Genomic DNA, 19,990 nt, shown 5'->3' with positions numbered 1-19,990 from the left:
GGAAATTATGCTAATGGGGTGGAGCTTTGAGTAGTGCACATGGCCTCGTGTTTCATGACAGAAATAATCTAAAGTAAGGAGATACTAGAATGTATTGACAGTAGCCAAAGATTTAGATGATTGTTGAGAGACCTGGAATGGTGAGATTTTTCAGTGAGTTGGAACATGGAGTTATGGAGAAGAGGCATGTGGACAGATCTATAGGCTTGTGTTCAGGTGGGGGGATCTTTGCATTGTCAAGCTAGCTAAGGCTTAAAACAGGGAGCATTAGCTCCATCAGAGCACTAAGTAATCAAGTGGCCATGGTGACTTGGCCAGTAGATATCAGCTGGTTTCTATTCTCAGCTTCCACATTGTTTATATAAGAGGGTCCTGAATGGAATAATTAAGTGGCAGAGATGGAGACTATTTACAAGCCCAACTGCATGGGTTCCTGTCACAGATTCTAATCCAATCAATTCTCTGCTGAATGTTTATTTTTTCCAGGAAGAGATACTCATGTTGAATCCCTGATATACCATTTCTAAAATGAACCAATCAGCTATCTGGTGACAAGTTCATTTCACTGAACTCTTTTTATCTAGAATATGGCAATGATTTATCCTGAGCAGGATTGATAGTTATTTTGAGTATGAGTATACAATTATCTGCAGTACCTCAATAGGTATTACTAGTCAAGAGCTCACAGCATAAGTGAACTGTTTAACTGGGATCCCATGTACCATAGTCTCACATCTATAGCATAGCTGTGGCCACAAAAGCATGGGATCTAATGGTCCTGTTACAAAATGCAGCACATCAAAATAGCTGGCTTAGTGGAGTAGTAGAAACGACTGTTGAAGACTAGTTGGGTGAGTAATTTGGGGATGATATGCTGAAGATCGGGATTTTGTTGTTTAGTATATGGACTATAGACCTTTAAGCTTATCATCATAGCATCATTCCTTGTCCTCCATATGTAGAATATCTGAGTGTAGAAAATAAGATGCACAAGTAGATGTGCTCATCACTTCCAGTAACTCCTTGAGGGAAATTTGTGCTTCTCATCTCACCTTAACCTTAATCTCTAAGTCTCTAGAAGAGCTGGTTGCCAGACAGAAGGCATTTCCACAAAAGGACACGGAAAGACTCACAGTCATTTTAAATCAGTGGATAGTGCCTGATCCACTCGCCGCCCTTCCTGCCAGTAAACCAGGAGGCAGAGAAAAGAGTTACAATACTAAGACAGTCAAATGAAGCTGACTGTCCTGAGGGTTTAGAACTGCTCTATCTGCTTGTGAATGGGGCAGAGAGAATTGTGTTTGGTGTTTGTGTGACCTGCTAGGCCATCGTTTAGTATTTCTGCATGCAGTGTTAAATGGAAATGTGCAAGTACAGCCACCACAGACAGACGATCAGGGAAACCAGAGTTTCAGACTTCTCAAGGATCTAGGTCTCCGTCATTACACCAGAAAAACCACCTGATCAGTACTAGTTTAGCCAAGGATGAGGGGAATATAAAAGGAGTGGTAAAGAAGAGAGATGAGGAATATAAGCTATGACCTCAGGAACAACCAGAAATATTTTATCCAACCCTACCCCTTGTTTTAGCTTCTTCACTGCTAAGACAAATATCGTACAACACATTGGCCAAATAAAAGGAATATATTGGCTCATCATTTCAAAGTCTAGAAAGCTTGCTTCATTTCAAGGTCGGTATCTTCTGGCTGGCTGGACATCTCTAGGGTTCCTTGGTCTTTCTGTCACGTGTCAATGCGCATGATGGAAGCTTCTCCTTTCTGTCTGAGTTCCATTGGCGCGTAGCTTCTGGCTGCTCCTTCTGGGTCCTCTCCTGTGTGTGAGCTCCTTTATTACGAGGGCTCCAGCCATATTGGATTAAGACTCGTCTTCATTCAATTCTGGCACACCTTAAATGATAATATCTCCAAAGATCCTATCTACAATTAGGTTCACATCCACTGGACCAGGGCTTGGGATCTTAACCTGATTTCTGTGGGTTTCCTATCAGGAAGGTCAGCCCAAGGTGAACACCTAGTGCAAGGTCCTTCTGGTCTTTTCTGACCCTACGTCTTGTCCTGGGCTTGTCCTTGCCGTGACCTTACGAGGTCCCATATTCACAGGGGTTTGAAAATCCCTTTAACTTCCCAGGAATCGACCAGTTCTTCTCCTGGGTGCTCCACCACAGGGTTAAAACCTGTAAACCCTTGACCAGTTCTGCCTATTTCAATTGTTTCTTGCATGGCTTTCATTGTCTCCAGCTACTTTTTCTTGAAACGCAAATTGTTGGAAATGGGCATGTCAGGGAGGAGTTTCCCAAAATTCCCAGGTCAATCTTTCCCAGCCAGGACAAGGCCAGAAACCCTACAAGCCATGCCGGCCACCTCCAAATTCCCCGCCAGGAGCCTCTCCTGTGACTCTCCAAGCTGCACTCTCTTGACGTGGCATCTGCCCAGCAAAGGCAGCCCTAGAGTTGTGCTCGCACTCTCATGGAAGCATGGGGTCTGTCTCCTTTCTCTGGGTGGGGTGGAGCAATGGCTCACTCAGAGTCAGTCCCCCAGCAATCCAAAGTAGCTAATCCAAACCACTGACCAGTGATTGGACAGCAACCCTCCTCCCAGGATCTCAGGGAGATAGGTTTTTATGGACTCTGTACCAGCAAGCTGTGCCAGGGGCCGAACCTCACTGAAGCCTGCCATGAGAGCGGGGATGGGCGACAGTAGCTGCTGTGCAGAGAGAAATTCCCTGGTTTACAGCCTCTTCCTCCTGTTCTTCCTGGGATGCTACACGGTGCTCTACTGGAGTTTGGAAATAGTTAATCCAGAAAGTCCTGCCCATTTAATAGTTGTTCTAGTGGAGGGTTTAATTCCTGCAGTTTCTTATTCCACCATCTTCCACTATTCCTCCAAATCATCTGCTTTTGATCCCTGTCTCGAGCTCTGTTCCTAGAGAATTGAAGGCGGTGGTCATCTGGATATAAATGCTCTCATGCTCTCTCCCTCTCTATGGAGCGGACTCAAAAAAAGATGATACCAATGAACCTGATTTTGGCTGAATTAAGCTACTTCTTCCCCAATCACTAATTTGTTAGGGTGTTTATAAAGACTTTGTGTAGTGCCTGCAACAGTCAAGGCTCGTCAGTGACAGTGAACGCAGAGAAGCTTTAAGTGATGTTGGATCACAGTATTACTGAAAAAAATAGAATACACAAGTCAAGAAATAATGAGTTTGATGAGTGAATGAGTTCTGCCTAATTGCCTTAAAACTCTGATTTACTGTGTGTTTTTTATCTATTCGGTAGAAATAAATATCTGTCTCTCTTTTGACTGTTATTTTTTAAATGGCAATGTAACTCATTCTATTTTAATCTAAAACAATATAGGGAAAATATCATTGAAGGGAGGGCCCCTCTAAAGGATTTAATGGATAAAATTAATTTTATTCGATGTGACAATGTGTTGTTAAGCCCTCATTTCAGATTTTATTTTTCTCCAAGATCATTCTCAGAAAAGAAAAGAGTAACTAATAAGGTATTTACAGGAACATCAATTTGAGGCATATGAAATGCCAACGGCTAGTTTCCAAGGCCAGGGCTTTAGTTAGCAGTTGTTTCCTTGGTGATTCTTGGCATGCTGGAGTGGCTCCGCATACGACCTGCCTTGGATCTCCCTTCAGGTCTACATCACACTGCATTTGTTGAGCTCCTTAACCTGCAGTTGGAGCAAATCCATTTACTACCCAAGTAATAATTGCATGATGTATTTCCCCTTCTCTGAAATACACATACAGATAAAAGGTTCTTTGGTGCTCCTGACATGGCTACTTATTTTTGTGAAATTTTACTAAAAAACATACTGACAAAGGCCTGGTAAAATAGACTCAAATATTAATTCAGAGGTATTTACAATTGTTTAAAATTAAAGACCAGCACACTTAATAAAGCTGTTGTAAAGACATATTGTCCCATTAAATAAAATTGCATATAGAAAATGAAATAAATATTTTGCAATGAGGAGCTTTAATTGAATTAAAATATGTATTAATGCAGATAAAATATGATAATCCATGTAAACTACTTAGCATATTTTGAAATGAAGACATTGGTATCATTTTATTGCTTTATCTGGAACATGTTCTTTATTTTATCCATGTTTTCAAATTTCTTTGATATATTCAATACTACAATATAGACATTCTTGCTTGAAACATGGTCCCTTTTCCTGAAGCACACCATTCATTCAATCAATCATTCACCCAACAGATATTTATTGAACACATTATGTGTTTAAGAATCATTCTACATTTGAGGTACATCAGGGAGTGCCATAGGTAGAACTCCTTAATCTCTAGGGTCTATCATTTACAGAATAGACATAATAAATGAGGTTAGTAATGACTAGTTTTGTTTAAGGGCTAATGAGAAAAAATAAACAAGAATTTATATACTTGTCAAAATAAGGGATGGTTTACAATTTTAAAGAGGGTGGACAGAAAAATCATCTCTAAAACGTCAGCATTTGAGTAAATACTTCAAAAAGGTGAGGGGGTGAGTCACCAGGATATTTGGAGAGAAGTAGTCGAATGTAAATGTAAAGGAGTATGCCTGATAAATTCAAGAACCTCATGGTAAAACAAGCCATTAGATGCTGTTTATAAAACAAACATCTAAAACACAAGTATACATAAAGACTGAAAGTAAAAGAATGAATAAAAATATAATGAAAAATAATTTAAAGAAAGCTTATCAAGTTATGATAATATCAGAATAACTTGACTTCAAAGGAAAAATGCTTCAATAGGCAGAGTCAACGACTTCACAACGAACTGTTCGGTTAACCAGGAATGTGAAAGATTCATTTATATGCACACAAATCCATCATCTCAAAATATTTCAGACAAAAGTTCTAAAACTATAAGATGAAACAGACCAATCCAAAATCATACTGGGAGATTTTTGCACAAATCTCTCAGTCATGGATAAAATAATCAACTGTAACTTCAATAAAGACATAATGGTGATAATAAAATTAATCACGTTGACTTAATGTTCCCCTAACTATGGCGTTGCACCCACCTGTTTTAGACCATGTACTCTTTTCAAGAGTGCAGGCACCATTTACAAAGCATGAGTACATATGAGGTTATAGAGAGAGTGGTCATTTGTATAGTTTGCCTGGGATAAATCTCTCCTCTTTTCTCAAATTAATTATTAAATCACTTCCATTTACTTCAAAATTTGTTCTGGTTTGGAAGCAAATTATGTGGTCACACTAGTCTAAAATAAAATATTCACAAATATTTTACCACGTACAAATAGGCTTTTAGAATCCAATAATACATAGATGAAAATAAACTAGATATACTTGTAGTAATTAAGTTATAAGCTTTAAAACAACCATTGATAACATAATGCAACTGAAACATTTTAAAAATAGATTGATAAAGAAAATACTATTCATCAAATCTTGATTTATACAATCAAAGCAATGTTTAGAGGTAAGTTAATATAGCCAAATGCATTTATTAAAATAAGAAAAATGCAAAATTAATGGTGTAAACATGTATCGTTTGACACTGAAAAGAGCCCAAAGAATGTAGAAGAGAGGAGATAATGAAAATAGAACACAAATTAATAACATAGGAAAAAACATAAGCAGAGGACATAAACAAGAGAGTTATCCAATCAGGCACTTTCCGGCTCAAAACTCATTTGTTCATCATTTATGAGGACTGAAATCCTAATGTCCTTGCAGAATGGGGTGACACTGGTTTCTTCAGTCTCACCTTGTAATACACTGTCACTAATGGGCAAAGGTCCGCTAGAAAGAACTTCCAGTTTTCCTGTACTCTTTCATAGCTCAAGGCTCTCACAAATACTAATTCCTCTGCTTGAAGTACTTTCTCATTTCCAAACCTCCTCCTGACCAGACTAAATCTTACTTACCCTTTGGAAAAAAGTGAGAGGCCACCTCCTCCAAGAAGCCTTCCATATTTATGCACCCAAAATACACATTGCTTTGTATAATACCTTTTACACAGTATCGTATTTGCTTGTGTACCTATATGCATCTTCCACCAGACTATAAGTTCCATGAAAGTAGAAGTCATATCTGCATTGTTGAACAAATAAATAAAATAATAAATTTATGAAAAAGGCATGAAATAAACAATGCAAGTGAGAAAGATATGTAGGGATTAATGAGCTTTAAGGAATGCTATACATTGTCACATGCTTCAGAAAAGGCCAGGAGGAGTGTTAGAAGCTACCCACTGAATTGTACAATTAGGCTGTTATAATTAAATATGCTGATTGCTGAGTTACAAAGGTTAAGGTGAACACCATGTTGCACGAAGAAGAAAAATTTTGAAACCAAATTTAAATGACTATTTTGGATAAGCAGAAAATGACTGAATATCAATGAGGGAAAATACTGACCAAAATACTTACACGTACACAAAACTATTAGTAGTTTACTAGAACGAAAGTCTACATAAAAAGTTTTTATTACTTAGAAAGTAAATATAAACTATGCACTCAGACTCTTTTATGCTGTAAGGGAGCATAAAGATTATCTGATATTCTGATTTTCAAACTGAGTTCTCCGGATTCACAGCAGTTCTGCAGAATTTATGGAGAGAGAAGGATTAGGTACAAGTTGAACCCTAAAGGCAAACCTGATGTCTTTCCCAAAAGGTGCAATTTTATCTGGCATATTTACCATAAAGAGATAGGTCAAGATGAAAATATTTACACCAAAGAATAACATTTTTCGTGGCTATAATACATTTACATACGTGCTAAAATAAATAAAATTGTATGGATCAGTATAAAAGAAATACATTCTAGTTAGTTCAAGTAAAATATTCATCTCAACTGGAAGGCCTTTGTTTTCATACATGTTCAACCTTTACCTTTTGTATGAATTAAAACAATGAGAGTTATATTCCAGTGCGTCAACTTTTTAAAGGTCAGGTCACGCACAGTATGTGTGGTAAGCATCATCAAAGGGAAACATCTCCAAAGGTAGACTTGGTGAACACACTTCTCATTTTAGAGAGCGATATCGTAGATTTCGATGCCTCGGGTTTATTCCCTGGCCTTTATGTCTGATAAGGAATTTTAGGAATTGCCTGTCTTGGGATACGACGGTGGCTTTCAGACTTGTGCGCAAGGGTCTCCCATACTCGTGGCCAACTGTGGAGTCCCGACCCCGCCCCTGAGCGCGGGAGCACCGGGCCCTGCGCGCGTCCTCGGGGCAGAAACGGCGCGGTCGCTCCAAGGCCAGCCGAGAAAGGCGGCAGCGCCCCCGGCCTCTGTCTCACTTTGGGGTGACTTTGGGGTCGTGGGCCACCTGGACGGAGCGTGGCCACTGGACGCTGCCCTGCTGGACGCACGGACGGAGACGCCCCCGAGGGGAGAAGGACGAGGAGCTAAGGTGTAGGGGAGGCCCACCTGGTCACCGTCTGATGCGCGCCGGACGAGAGCGAAGGCAGCAATGCACCCTGGAGTCCCGGGAACCACAGAGCATGACAACTAACCGTGGGGTTGTTACTGTCGCAAGGCACCAGCATTCGAGACTTTCACACAGCAGCAGAGGAGAGGGAGAGGCGCGCGCTGCTTCTAACGTGCCATTCTCGAGAGCAGCACTTGACACTTGACGCGCTCATCCTCTTCCAACGATGCCTTCAGGATAAACTCCTGGCAGTGGATGTGTTCTGATCAAAGAGCGCAGGATTTCCAATCGCTCTATTATTGCGCTTTTTACTCCCACAGGGGTGCTCGCCAGTGCCCGACCCCACCAGCGTGGATCACAGGTAATGTTCATTTCACCAAGCTGAAGACAAAACAGTTCTCGTTGTTCTGACTAGAGTTTATCTGATTATGATTGAGATGTTAATTTTTCCACATTGTCATAGATAAACACACAGTTTACGAACATGAAATTGTTCAATGGCAAATACGGTCTATAAATTACTTACAGGTAAATGAAGGACAGGTACTCCTATTGCCATAAACCTTATGAGAGGGAAAGAGTAAAATAAGCTTTGGAGAAATCAGAAGTAACATTATGCTTAAGGCTGTGGAATAGCTTCCTCAAGGTCGTTTTAAAATACATTTATGGTCGAGTTCCCAGGCTCTTGTGCATTTGAATACAGATTATGTGCTTTAAAATAGTCTTTACAGAATGCTTTGGAAAAGAACTCTCTACCCTTGATATATATATTTCTCTTTTAAAATGATGGTTTTCAAGAAGCTTCTTTTCTCACAAAGCCATGTTGTTGCTTCCACATCTCACACCTGTCAAGCATAGCTTGTTATTGCAGAAATGCCCGGTCGTAATGGGAGTCTAAAAGAGAAAGAGCAGTCCTGATTTTCTAGAAACTTAGAAAAAATCCGTTTTACTTTTCGAGCAAATGGAAGAGATGGAAATGGACTATCAATACTTTCAACCATTCTAGCCAGGAGGGTCCCTTCAATATCAAGAGCAGAATCCCAGAAATCAGGGAAAATAAAACAAGACAAAAGGGCATACAGATAACTTAAATGTTCAACTTTTAGCTGAAGAAAAGACTATAAATATTTCAAAATAAAATTGAAAATTTGGAAAAATATTTATGGCAAAAGAGTTAATGTCTTTATTTTGAAATAAAGTCCTAAAAGAAGAATAAAAAAGAGAGGGAATGAAATTAATTATACACATATAAATATTATAAATGAATTACATTTTAGAGTGGTCAAGAAAACATAAAATTGAAACACCAAACTGAGATCATTTTTATCTATTAGAAGAGAACATTTTTGAAAAATTGAAATGTTGAGTGCTGACAAAGACAGTTCAATGAATATGGTATGAATTTAATTTGTTATAATCATTTTGGGGGACAATTTGAAAATAGCGGGTTAAAGTCAAATAACACAAAACATGAAAACCATACTGGGAAATTTGTATATTCAATGAAGCATTATTTGGAGGTGAAAAACAATATCCCTGTCATGGTTAGGGACACATGTCAACTTGGCCAAGTTGTGGTACCTGTTTATCTGATTGGGCAAGCGCTGGCCTGTCAAGCGCTGGCCTGTCTATTGCAATGAGGACATTTCATAGGATTAGGCCATGATCACGTCTGCTGTATCCACAGCTGATTCCATTTGTAATCAGCCAAAGGGAAGTGTCTTCTGCAATTAGTGATGCTAAACCTAATCATGGGAAGCCTTTTAAGGAGGACTCAGAGGAGACAGGTTCCATTCCTGCTTTGGCTGGTGAGCCTCTCCTGTGGAGTTCATCCAGTCCATCCATCAGAGTCGTAGGATTCACAGCCTGCCCTGTGGATTTTGGACTCTGCATTCCTGTGGTCACGTAAGACACTTTAATAAATTTTATATTTGCAAGTGTTTCCTGTTGATTCTGTTTCTCTAGAGAACCCTAATTAATACATCTTGGTACCAGGAGTGGTTCTTAAGAAACAGAATCTTAAAAATGGGTTTTTATGAATGGTTTTCTACTCTGACTGAACTCAGAGACACTAAGGACTCTGATTCCCATAATCAGAATGACACTCCCAATCCATGGAGTGAGTGGGCAAAGGAGATAGTCAAATATCATCATTGATTCTCCTAATGCTTCACTTGTATGAAGCCAGACTCTGGGGGATAATGTTTTTGACACCTTTACAGAGTTTTGTAGAAATAAGAGTTATAGAGGTGTTGGTTGGTTGTTGTTAGATACACTGGCTACCTTAAGGGGTGAGAGGGATGGGCTTAAGCCTTCAAACGAGAAGCTTAAGCGCCGTCTGAAAGATGTAGAAGTTTCTATGAGTATCCTGAAGGAAAATCTTATTTCCTGTAGCCGTAGACTTGAGATCTCTGAAAATCAGACTCAGAATCTTATTGTTAGAGTAGCAACTTTACAACGTAAACTGAAATCTCAGTCTTGCATGGTGTCTGCCGTTAAAGTGAGGGCATTGATTGGCAAGGAGTGGGACCCTGAAAAATGGGATGGTGACATATGGATTGATGATGTTGGGGGTGAGGTTGAAACCCTAGGCCATGCTGAGTCTTCTCTAGATAACCCTGGAATAGTCTGCCCTAAGGACATAGTTGTCCCACCTCCAGCCTGCCTTGAGGAATTGGCCACCCAACATCCTCCTGAAGGGATTAGCCCTAGAATGATTAATCTTGTTTCACCAGATGAAACTGCAAATGAGGGCCCTGAAGCAAATGGCTTGGAAGATATTTCTAATTCTTTTCATGACCCACCCCCACCACCCCTCATTTCTTCTAGACCTATAACTAGACTAAAGTCACAACAGGCCCCTAAATGTGAGGTATAAAGTATCACAAATGAGGAGGTACGTTAAACTCCAAAAGAACTGTGTGAGTTTTCCAATTTATATAGACAGAAATCAGGGGAATATGTGTGGCAATGGATTTTAAGAATGTGGGATAATGGTGGGAGGAATATAAGGCTGGATCAGGCTGAATTTATTGATATGGGCCCACTAAGCAGAGATTCTGCATTCAATGTTATAGCTTGAGCAGTTAGAAAAGGTGTTGACAGCTTGTTTGGGTGGTTGGTTGAAACATGGACCAAAAGGTGGCCAACATTACCTGAGGTTGAAATGCCAGAACTGCCCTGGTATAATGTAGATGAGGGGATCCAGAGGCCTAGAGAGATTGGGATGTTAGAGTGGATTTATCATGCAAAGCCTGCTCTTACACCCCAGGAATGTCCAGAGGATGCACCTTTTACCAGAACAGTGAGAAATAAGTTTGTGAGACTAGCACCATCATCCCTCAAGAGCTCTGTGGTTGCACTTCTCTGTAGGTCAGATATTACTGTAGGAACTGCTGTCACTGAGCTGGAATCCTTAAACACAATGGGGATGACAGGATCCTGAGTTGGCAGAAGCCAGGTGGCAGCGCTTAATCGCCAACAGGGTGGACGCGGCTATTATAATAGACAGCAAACTCAAAGGAGACATCAGAATTATATGACACACAGAGATTTGTGGCATTGGCTAGTAGATCATGGAGTACCTAGAAAACAATAGAATGGCAGTCTACTTAATTCTTGTTGGAGCTGTATAAACAAAAGAGTTCTAGGTCAAGGGAACAGAAGTCTAACCTGAATTACAAAAACAGAGTCACGGCCCCTTAATCAATTTCCAGACTTGAAACAGTTTACAGACCCAGAGCCCCTTGAATGAAGGGGTGGCCAGGTCCCTATGGGGGATAAACCTGTTACACTGCCACAAATTTATACTGTTAATCTTCCTCTAAGTCTTTCCCAAGGAGACCGACGGCCTTTTACCAGGGTAAATGTGCATTGGGGAAAAGGAAATGATCAGATGTTTTGGGGATTATTAGACACTGGTTCAGAAGTGACATTAATTCCAGGGGACCCAAAATGTCACTCTGGACCACCAGTCAGAGTGGGGGCTTATGGAGGCCAGGTGATCAATGGAGTTTTAGCTCAAGTCCATCTCACAGTGGGTCCACTGGGTCCCCAGACCCATCCTGTAGTTATTTTCCCAGTTCCGGAATGTATAATTGGCATAGACATACTGAGCAACTGGCAGAATCCCCACGTTGGTTCTCTAACTCGTGCAGTGAGTGCTATTATGGTGGGAAAGGCCAAGTGGAAGCCACTAGAACTGCCCCTACCAAGCAAAATAGTAAATCAGAAGCAATACCGTATTCCTGGAGGGATTGCAGAGATTACTGCCACTCTTAAGGACTTGAAAGATGCAGGGATGGTGATTCCCACCACATCCTCATTCAACTCTCCTATTTGGCCTGTGCAGAAAATAGATGGGTCTTGGAGAATGACAGTGGATTATCGTAAACTCAACCAGGTGGTAACTCCAATTGCAGCTGCTGTTCCAGATGTAGTATCATTGCTTGAGCAAATCAATACATCCCCTGGTACCTGGTATGCAGCTATTGATCTGGCAAATGCTTTTTCTCAATAGCTATTAGTAAGGACCACCAGAAACAGTTTGCTTTCAGCTGGCAAGGTCAGCAATATACTTTCACTGTCCTACCTCAGGGGTATATCAACTCTCCAGCCCTATGTCATAATCTTGGTCACAGAGACCTTGATCATTTCTGCCTCCCACAAGACATCACATTGGCCCATTATACCAATGATATCATGTTGATTGGACCTAGTGAGCAAGAAGTAGCAACTACTCTAGATTTACTGGTAAGGCATTTGCGTGTCAGAGGATGGGAGATAAATCCAACAAAAATACAGGGGCCTTCCACCTCAGTAAAATTTCTAGGTGTCCAGTCGTGTGGGGCATGTCGAGATATCCCTGCTAAGGTGAAGGATAAATTGCTGCATCTGGCCCCTCCCACAACGAAAAAAGAAGCACAACACCTAGTTGGTTTATTTGGATTTTGACAACAACATATTCCTCATTTGGGTGTGCTACTCTGGCCCATTTATCGAGTGACCAGAAAAGCTGCTAATTTTGAGTGGGGACCTGAACAAGAGGAGGCTCTGCGACAGATTCAGGCTGCTGTACAAGCTGCTCTGCCATTTGGGCCATATGATCCGGCAGATCCAATGGTGCTGGAAGTGTCAGTGGCAAATAGAGATGCTCTCTGGAGCCGTTGACAGGCCCCTATAGGAGAATCACAATGCAGACCCTTAGGATTTTGGACCAAAGCCTTACCATCTGCTGCAGATAACTACTTTCCTTTTGAGAAACAGCTTTTGGCCTGCTACTGGGCCTTAGTAGAGACTGAACGCTTAACCATGGGCCACCAAGTTACCATGAGACCTGAGTTGCCTATCATGAGTTGGGTGTTGTCTGACCCACCAAGCCATAAAGTTGGGCGTGCACAGCAGCACTATTGTAAAGTGGAAATGGTATATACGAGATAGAGCCAGAGCAGGTCCTGAAGGCACAAGTAAGTTACATGAAGAAGTGGCACAGATGCCCATGGTTTCCACTCCTGCTGCCACATTACCTTCTCTTTCCCAGACCAGAGCTATGGCCTCTTGGGGAGTTCCTTACAGTGAATTGATTGAGGAAGAGAAAACTCGGGCCTGGTTTACAGATGGTTCAGCACGATATGCAGGTATCACCCGAAAGTGGAGAGCTGCAGCATTACAACCCCTTTCTGGGGCGTCCTTGAAGGACAGTGGTGAGGGGAAATCCTCCCAGTGGGCAGAACTTTGAGCAGTGCACCTGGTTGTTCATTTTGCTTGGAAGGAAAACTGGCCAGAGGTGCATTTGTATACTGACTCATGGGCTGTTGCTAATGGTTTGGCTGGATGGTCAGGGACTTGGAAAGACCACAATTGGAAAATTGGTGACAAAGAGGTCTGGGGAAGAAGTATGTGGATAAACCTTTCTGAGTGGGCTAAAAACATGAAGATATTTGTGTCCCATGTGAATGCACACCAGAGGGTGACTTCAGCAGAGGAAGATTTTAATAATCAAGTGGATAAGATGACCCGTTCTGTGGATACCAGTCAGCCTCTTTCCCCAGCAACTCCTGTTATTGCCCAATGCGCTCATGAACAAAGTGGTCATGGTGGTAGGGATGGAGGTTATGCATGGGCTCAGCAGCATGGACTCAGCAACATGGACTTCCACTCACCAAGGCTGACCTGGCTACAGCCACTGCTGAGTGCCCAATCTGCCAGCAGCAGAGACCCACACTAAGTCCCTGATATGGCACCATTCCCCGAGGTGACCAGCCAGCTCCATGCTGGCAGGTTGATTACATTGGACCACTCCCTTCATGGAAGGGGCAGCAATTTGTTCTAGCTGGAATAGACACATACTCCGGATATGGGTTTGCTTTCCCTGAATGCAATGCTTCTGCCAAAACTACCATCCGTGGGCTTACAGAATGCCTTATCCATCGTCATGGTATTCCACATAGCATTGCCTCGGATCAAGGAACACGCTTCACAGCAAACGAAGTATGGGAATGGGCACATGCTCATGGAATTCTCTGGTCTTACCATGTTCCCCATCATCCAGAAGCAGCTGAATTGATAGAACGGTGGAATGGCCTTTTGAAAACTCAATTACGGTGCCAACTAGATGGCAAAAACTTGAAAGTCTGGGGTAATGTTCTCCAGGAAGCTGTGTATGCTCTGAATCAGCATCCACTGTATGGTGCTGTTTCTCCCATAGCCAGGATCCATGGGTCCAGGAACCAAGGGGTGGAAATGGGTGTGGTACCACTCACTATTACCCCTAGTGATCCACTAGGAAAATTTTTGCTTCCTGTCCCTGCTACCCTGAGTTCTGCTGGTCTACAGGTTTTAGTTCCAAAATGGGGTGTGCTTTCTCCAGGAGAAACAACAGTGATACCACTGAACTGGAAGTTAAGATTGCCACCTGGCCACTTTGGGCTACTTATGCCTCTGGATCAACACACCAAGAAGGGGATTACATTATTGTCTGGGGTAATTGACCCTGACTATCAGAAGGAAGTAGGACTGCAACTACATAATGGAGGTAAAGAAGAGTTTTCTTGGAATATAGGAGATCCCCTGGGGCGTCTATTAGTACTGCCATGCCCTGTGATTAAAACCAATGGAAAACTGCAACAACGCAATCCAGGCAGGACTACTAATGGCTCTGAAACTTCAGGAATGAAGGTTTGGGTCACCCCACCAGGCAAAGAACCACGGCCAGCTGAAGTGCTTGCTGAGGGGAAAGGGAACATGGAATGGGTAGTGGAAGAAGGTAGTGATAAATATGAACTTCGACCACGTGATCAGTTACAGAAACGAGGACTGTAATGCTGCTTTGTTCATGTTATACTATTTAAGTTGTAAGATATCAAGTTTAAGAATGAATGTTGCCCAAGGATTTGCATGCTATTCTGGAGAGATTTAATGTGTTTCCAGTTATATGCAGGACAGTTGAGTATTGTCAGGTAAAATAAAAAATGTGTGTTTTTTTGTTTTCATTTGGAAATTAAGTATGGTTTAAGGTGATATATATATATATATATATATATATATATATATATATATATAGGTGCCAAGTTGACAGGGGGTGGACTGTCATGGTTAGGGACATGTGTCAACTTGGCCAAGTTGTGGTACCTGTTCATCTGATTGGGCAAGCGCTGGCCTGTCTGTTGCAATGAGGACATTTCATAGGATTAGGTCATGATCACGTCAGCTGCATCCACAGCTGATTCCATTTGTAATCAGCCAAAGGGGAGTGTCTTCTGCAATTCGTGATGCTAAATGCAATCATGGGAAGCCTTTCAAGGAGGACTCAGAGGAGACAGGTTGCATTCCTGCTTTGGCTGGTGAGCCTCTCCTGTGGAGTTCATCCAGGCCATCCATCGGAGTCATCGGATTCGCAGCCTGCCCTGTGGATTTTGTACTCTGCGTTCCTACGGTCACGTGAGACACTTCATAAATTTTAAATTTGCAAGTGTTCCCTGTTGGTTCTGTTTCTCTAGAGAACCCTAACTAATACAATCCCCAAATTGCAAAGTGATTGACATTTGTGTTAGGTAACCATACCCAGGATATGCCTGAAGGGCGAGCTCTAATTATGTATAACACCAGTTGATTTAAGAGAAAAGAGAACAAAAGGAAGACTGGCATTGACATTTTACATGTGTTGCCCCATTAAATCCCCAGCACAGCACCATAAGTTTAGTACAAATGTTACCTAGTAATAAACAATTTTAAATAAATAAAATACTTTGCAGAGTTAGAAATCTAGTACATAAGCAAACCAGAGTGTAAGCCCAGAAAATGTGATGAGTTAATATATGATCTACAGTGTTTATCGGGAATAACATAGGAGGATTTTTGACAAATTGGAGGATAGCACTGAGTGTTTTGAATTTTGCCTGGGGGAATCTGGTAGAGATAATTGGGAGTTTGGATTTTCTTTATGTGAATGCAGAGAGAGAGAGGGAACGTTCATCTGTGTTCATATTGATAAACGGTGAGAATATGGCTTCTCTTCTAGATTGAAGCATTTCTCCACAAAGTGTGTTCAAGTCCTAGTACAAATGAATGCATGTGAACTCCTTACACATGGGGTCTTTGGACATTTATTAGCTAAGATGAATGAGGTTGAGCCTTAATGCCCTAGGACCAGAGCCCTAGGTCCCAGGCAGGGCAGGGGAGCGGACAGGGAGAACACAGCCCTGAGACAGAGGTGGGGCTGGCTCCTGGACTCCAGCTACCACCCGTGCACTCCAGTTCAGGGAAAGCAGGGCCTGCCGTACCTCGATTCTGGAGTCCCGGCCTCCAGAACTGCAGGGCACTAAACTGATGTTTCGGGTTGTGTCCGTGGTACTTCGTTACAGCAGTCCTGGCACACTACGGCACGTGCTGTTTCCTTGCTTAATATTATCAGATGTAGGAGAACAGAAAATTTAGGAATGAAAGTCCTCATGTTATTTATTTTCATAATCTATTTGTCTTTGCTTGGAATTCCAAGAAATGTTTTGACATTTAGTTTTACAATAGTGATTTAAAAAATGACTATTGGCTGTAATTAAAACTCTACCTAATGTTTAGCTTTGGATGAAAAGAAAACAATACCCTTATTTTATGGTTTAATTCAATTTACCATGTCTCCAAACAATCAGATACTTCTAATCTCCCTTTGTGATATTGTGTGCTGTATCAAGGGCAGATGTGATTTGAAGCATGGACTGTTCTCTAAGTAGTGAAAACAATCTAACTTGGTTGGAGGGAAGCACCTGAATCTGTTGAGCTGTGTTCCAGTAGCCTTGATTCCTAAACACGATTGTATAATGATACAGCTTTTACAGTGCTTATTTTACAGTGTGACTGTGTGATTGTGAAAACCTTGTGTCTGGTGGTCCTTTTATCCAGACTATGGACAGATGAGTAAAAAAATATGGGTGAAAAATAAATAAATAGTACAGGGACTAGGGGTAAAATAAATTGAGTAGATTGAAATGCTAGTGATCAATGAAAGGAACGGTAAGGGGTATGGCAGGAATGAGATTTTTCTTTTTTCTTTTTTCTTTCTTTTGCTGGAGGATGAAAATGTTCTAAAAAATATCATGGTGATGGATACACAACTGTGATGATATTGTGAGCCACCAATTGTTCATCATGTATGGACTGTATGTGTATGAAGATTTCTCAATGAAAATATATTTTTTTAAAAGTTAACTTGCCTTGATTACCGAATATTCCCTTTACTTTGGTACATGATTTAATTCTTCAAATATATGAGAAATTTGAGAACTGCTGAGATGAATCTAGAATTTCAGATAATTAAACATATCTTAGAGAAGAGTAACAAAATTGACAAAGATTTGCAATATTCAGCTTAATGTAAACAGTTCAGTGACATTGAGACTAGTGAAAAGAAAAATATAAGGTTTAAAAAATAAATTAAAAATGTTTATTTTCCCTAAAATACAAGCCCTTGAAGGAAATTGCTTTCTCTTTGAGGCTGGAAATAACAGAAAAATAAAATAGGAAAGCATTTATCTGGGATTTTTAAATGTAACCAAAACTCTGTTAGCTATCATAAAATCATTGCGTGTTTCATGGGAAAGAAACTGAGAATTTGTCAACCATATTCCAATTAAATTATAAATAAAGATATCTTAGACTAAGTTAATTAGCTTTCCTTGATCATGCATTAATGGGTCTAAAAATAGAACCTAGCTCTTTTGGATCTCAGTTTGGCGCTTTGATCATTGTGCGATGATTTATCTTCTATTTCTCTCCATTTTTAATTGATAAATGTGATTTTTGATAAAATTGATGGGAAAAAAAATACACTCAAAATTGGGGGCTAATCCAGAAATAACTGAAGAAGCCATGAAGGTCTGAAGCTGAGAGTAAAGGAGCTTAATGAAGTTGTCTGACTCTAAATGTGCTCAGAATTTGGCATTTTTCAGCAAATTAAAAATACATTAACTGCACCTTTGAGAAGGAAGGGAAAGATGAACAGAAAGGATCAGTGAAAGACTCAAATAATATGCTTCTCACATGATCTATCAGAATATAAGAGCTGAGTGACAAGATTTATTCTACACCACCATAAAAAGATTTGGTCTAGATAATAGAAAATAATTGACACTAGTGTCTTAATGTTAAATTGAAAGGGCTACCCTGTTGTTTTAATTTTGTGATAATGAACTTTAAAGAATGTATTATTCTTTAGCACACAGATGGTAGATTTTATCTCAGAAGGTTTTTCTGTCTAAATAGACAAAAGAAGTACTAAATATTGTCATTATCATTATGCAAAATCAGAATGATGGGAAGATTCAGGTACTCGAAAGTATAACAACACAATACTTACAAAAGCATTTATTGAGCCGACGTTCATTCTACAACATGAAAACAAAATCAATTCTGCTTAAGATAACATAAGTGCTGCTATAATTGAGGCAATCTTTACACTACAGCTTGGGTAGTAACAGAAGGAAATACGAGCCATTTTTATTTTGTTAGAAAATGGCTCAAAAGCAAAGAGATTCTGCCCTTGGAGACTTGTGATAACCAAAATGAGAGCAACAGCCATCATACAAGAAACGCAACAGATGGCAGGTGGCTGCCTCACTCGGGCCAGGCTACCAAACAGATGACCATCAGTCTTTAATATTGGAATAAAGGGAAGACCTGGCTCCCAGCCCGGGAGGTGAAACAAAAGGTAACGTAGCCCTGAGAAAATATAAAAACAGCTTTGAAAGTATATTTCAAACCAATTTAGAGGAAGAAATGCTCCTTCAATATATATTGCTCTACTTGGGATTAGAGTTCATAGGACCATGACTCAAAATGATCTTTAGAGTTTAAATTTCTCAAAGATATGGAATACATTTTGTCCAGTGTTATCAAAAAGGACTGTTTTAGTAAATGTTTAAAAACTATAAAAAAATTGGCAAAATATTTGAACAGATATATAAATATATCTCCAAAGAAGATATATAAATAACCAGAAATCTCAGCAACCAAGATGAGATACTATACCACACCCATCCGAATGGGTGCTGTTAAGTAAATGAGCATACGTGTTGCAAAGGATGTGGAGAAGCAGCAGGTGGAATGTAAAATGATGCGCTACTGTGGAGGACAGTCTGGCAGTTCCTCAGAAAGCTAAGCATAGAACTGCCGTATGACCTGGGAATCTTACTACTAGGTATGTACGGAAAGAAATGCAAGCAGGTGTTCAAATAGATGTTTTCACCCCAATGGCATTATTCACAATTGCCCAAAGATGGAAGCAACCCAAGTGTCTATCTACAGATGAATGGATGAATAAAATATGGTTCATACTAACAGTTGAATATTATTCAGCTGTAGAAAGAAATGATGTTCCGATACGTGCAATAACATGGATGAACCTTCAAGACATCATGTTGAGTGAAATAAGCCAGAAACAAAAGGACAACTATTGTGTGATCTCACTCATTTTAAACAATGAAAATATGCAATTCATAGAGATAGACTCTAGAATACAGGTTACCAGGGGACATGGATGGGGAGGGATAGGGAGTGGGAAATTAAGGCATAATAAATGCAGGGTTACCATTTGCAATGATGCCAGTGTTTCGGTAATGGATGGTGGTGATGGTAGCACAGCGTTGCGAATGCAATTATCACTGAAATATATATCTGAATATGAATAAAAGGAGAAGTGTCAGATTGTATATATGGTAGCAGAATACAATTTTAAAAAAATCCATGGAACTACATTATACAAACATTGATCCCTAAGTTAAACAGTAGACATAAATTATTAGTAAAAATAAAGATGTGCTATTATCAGTTGTGAAAAATGCTCCACACCAATAAAAGAGGTTGTTGGTAGAGTGGTGTGCGGGATTCCTGGATTTTATACAATTGTTCTGTAAACCCCCAGCTTGCTAATGAAAAAATGTTAAAAGTGGAGGTAAATAACTGTCAGATTATCATAAATTAACAGAATTTGAGGCCAGGAAATCCAGACTCACAAAATTACAGAAGATTCTTCAGCACAAGGAAAATTA

At 40.3% G+C, this 19,990-nt stretch overlaps 1 long non-coding RNA gene across 1 annotated transcript in view; it reads left to right on the top strand.

Annotated features, from left to right (window-relative positions):
* Positions 1-7,516: 7,516 nt before the first annotated feature.
* LOC143669923 (uncharacterized) overlaps positions 7,517-19,990 on the top strand; it is a 57,536-nt gene continuing 45,062 nt past the window's right edge. Inside the window, exon 1 of the long non-coding RNA XR_013169125.1 lies at positions 7,517-7,812. This is a non-coding gene — a long non-coding RNA (uncharacterized LOC143669923). The remainder of the gene's footprint in view (positions 7,813-19,990) is intronic.

Source organism: Tamandua tetradactyla, chromosome 26 (genome assembly GCF_023851605.1).
Source record: "Tamandua tetradactyla isolate mTamTet1 chromosome 26, mTamTet1.pri, whole genome shotgun sequence".
Lineage (NCBI taxonomy): Eukaryota > Metazoa > Chordata > Mammalia > Pilosa > Myrmecophagidae > Tamandua > Tamandua tetradactyla.
Note: the sequence above shows the minus strand (reverse complement) of the source record. Positions and strands in the feature narration are given on the sequence as shown.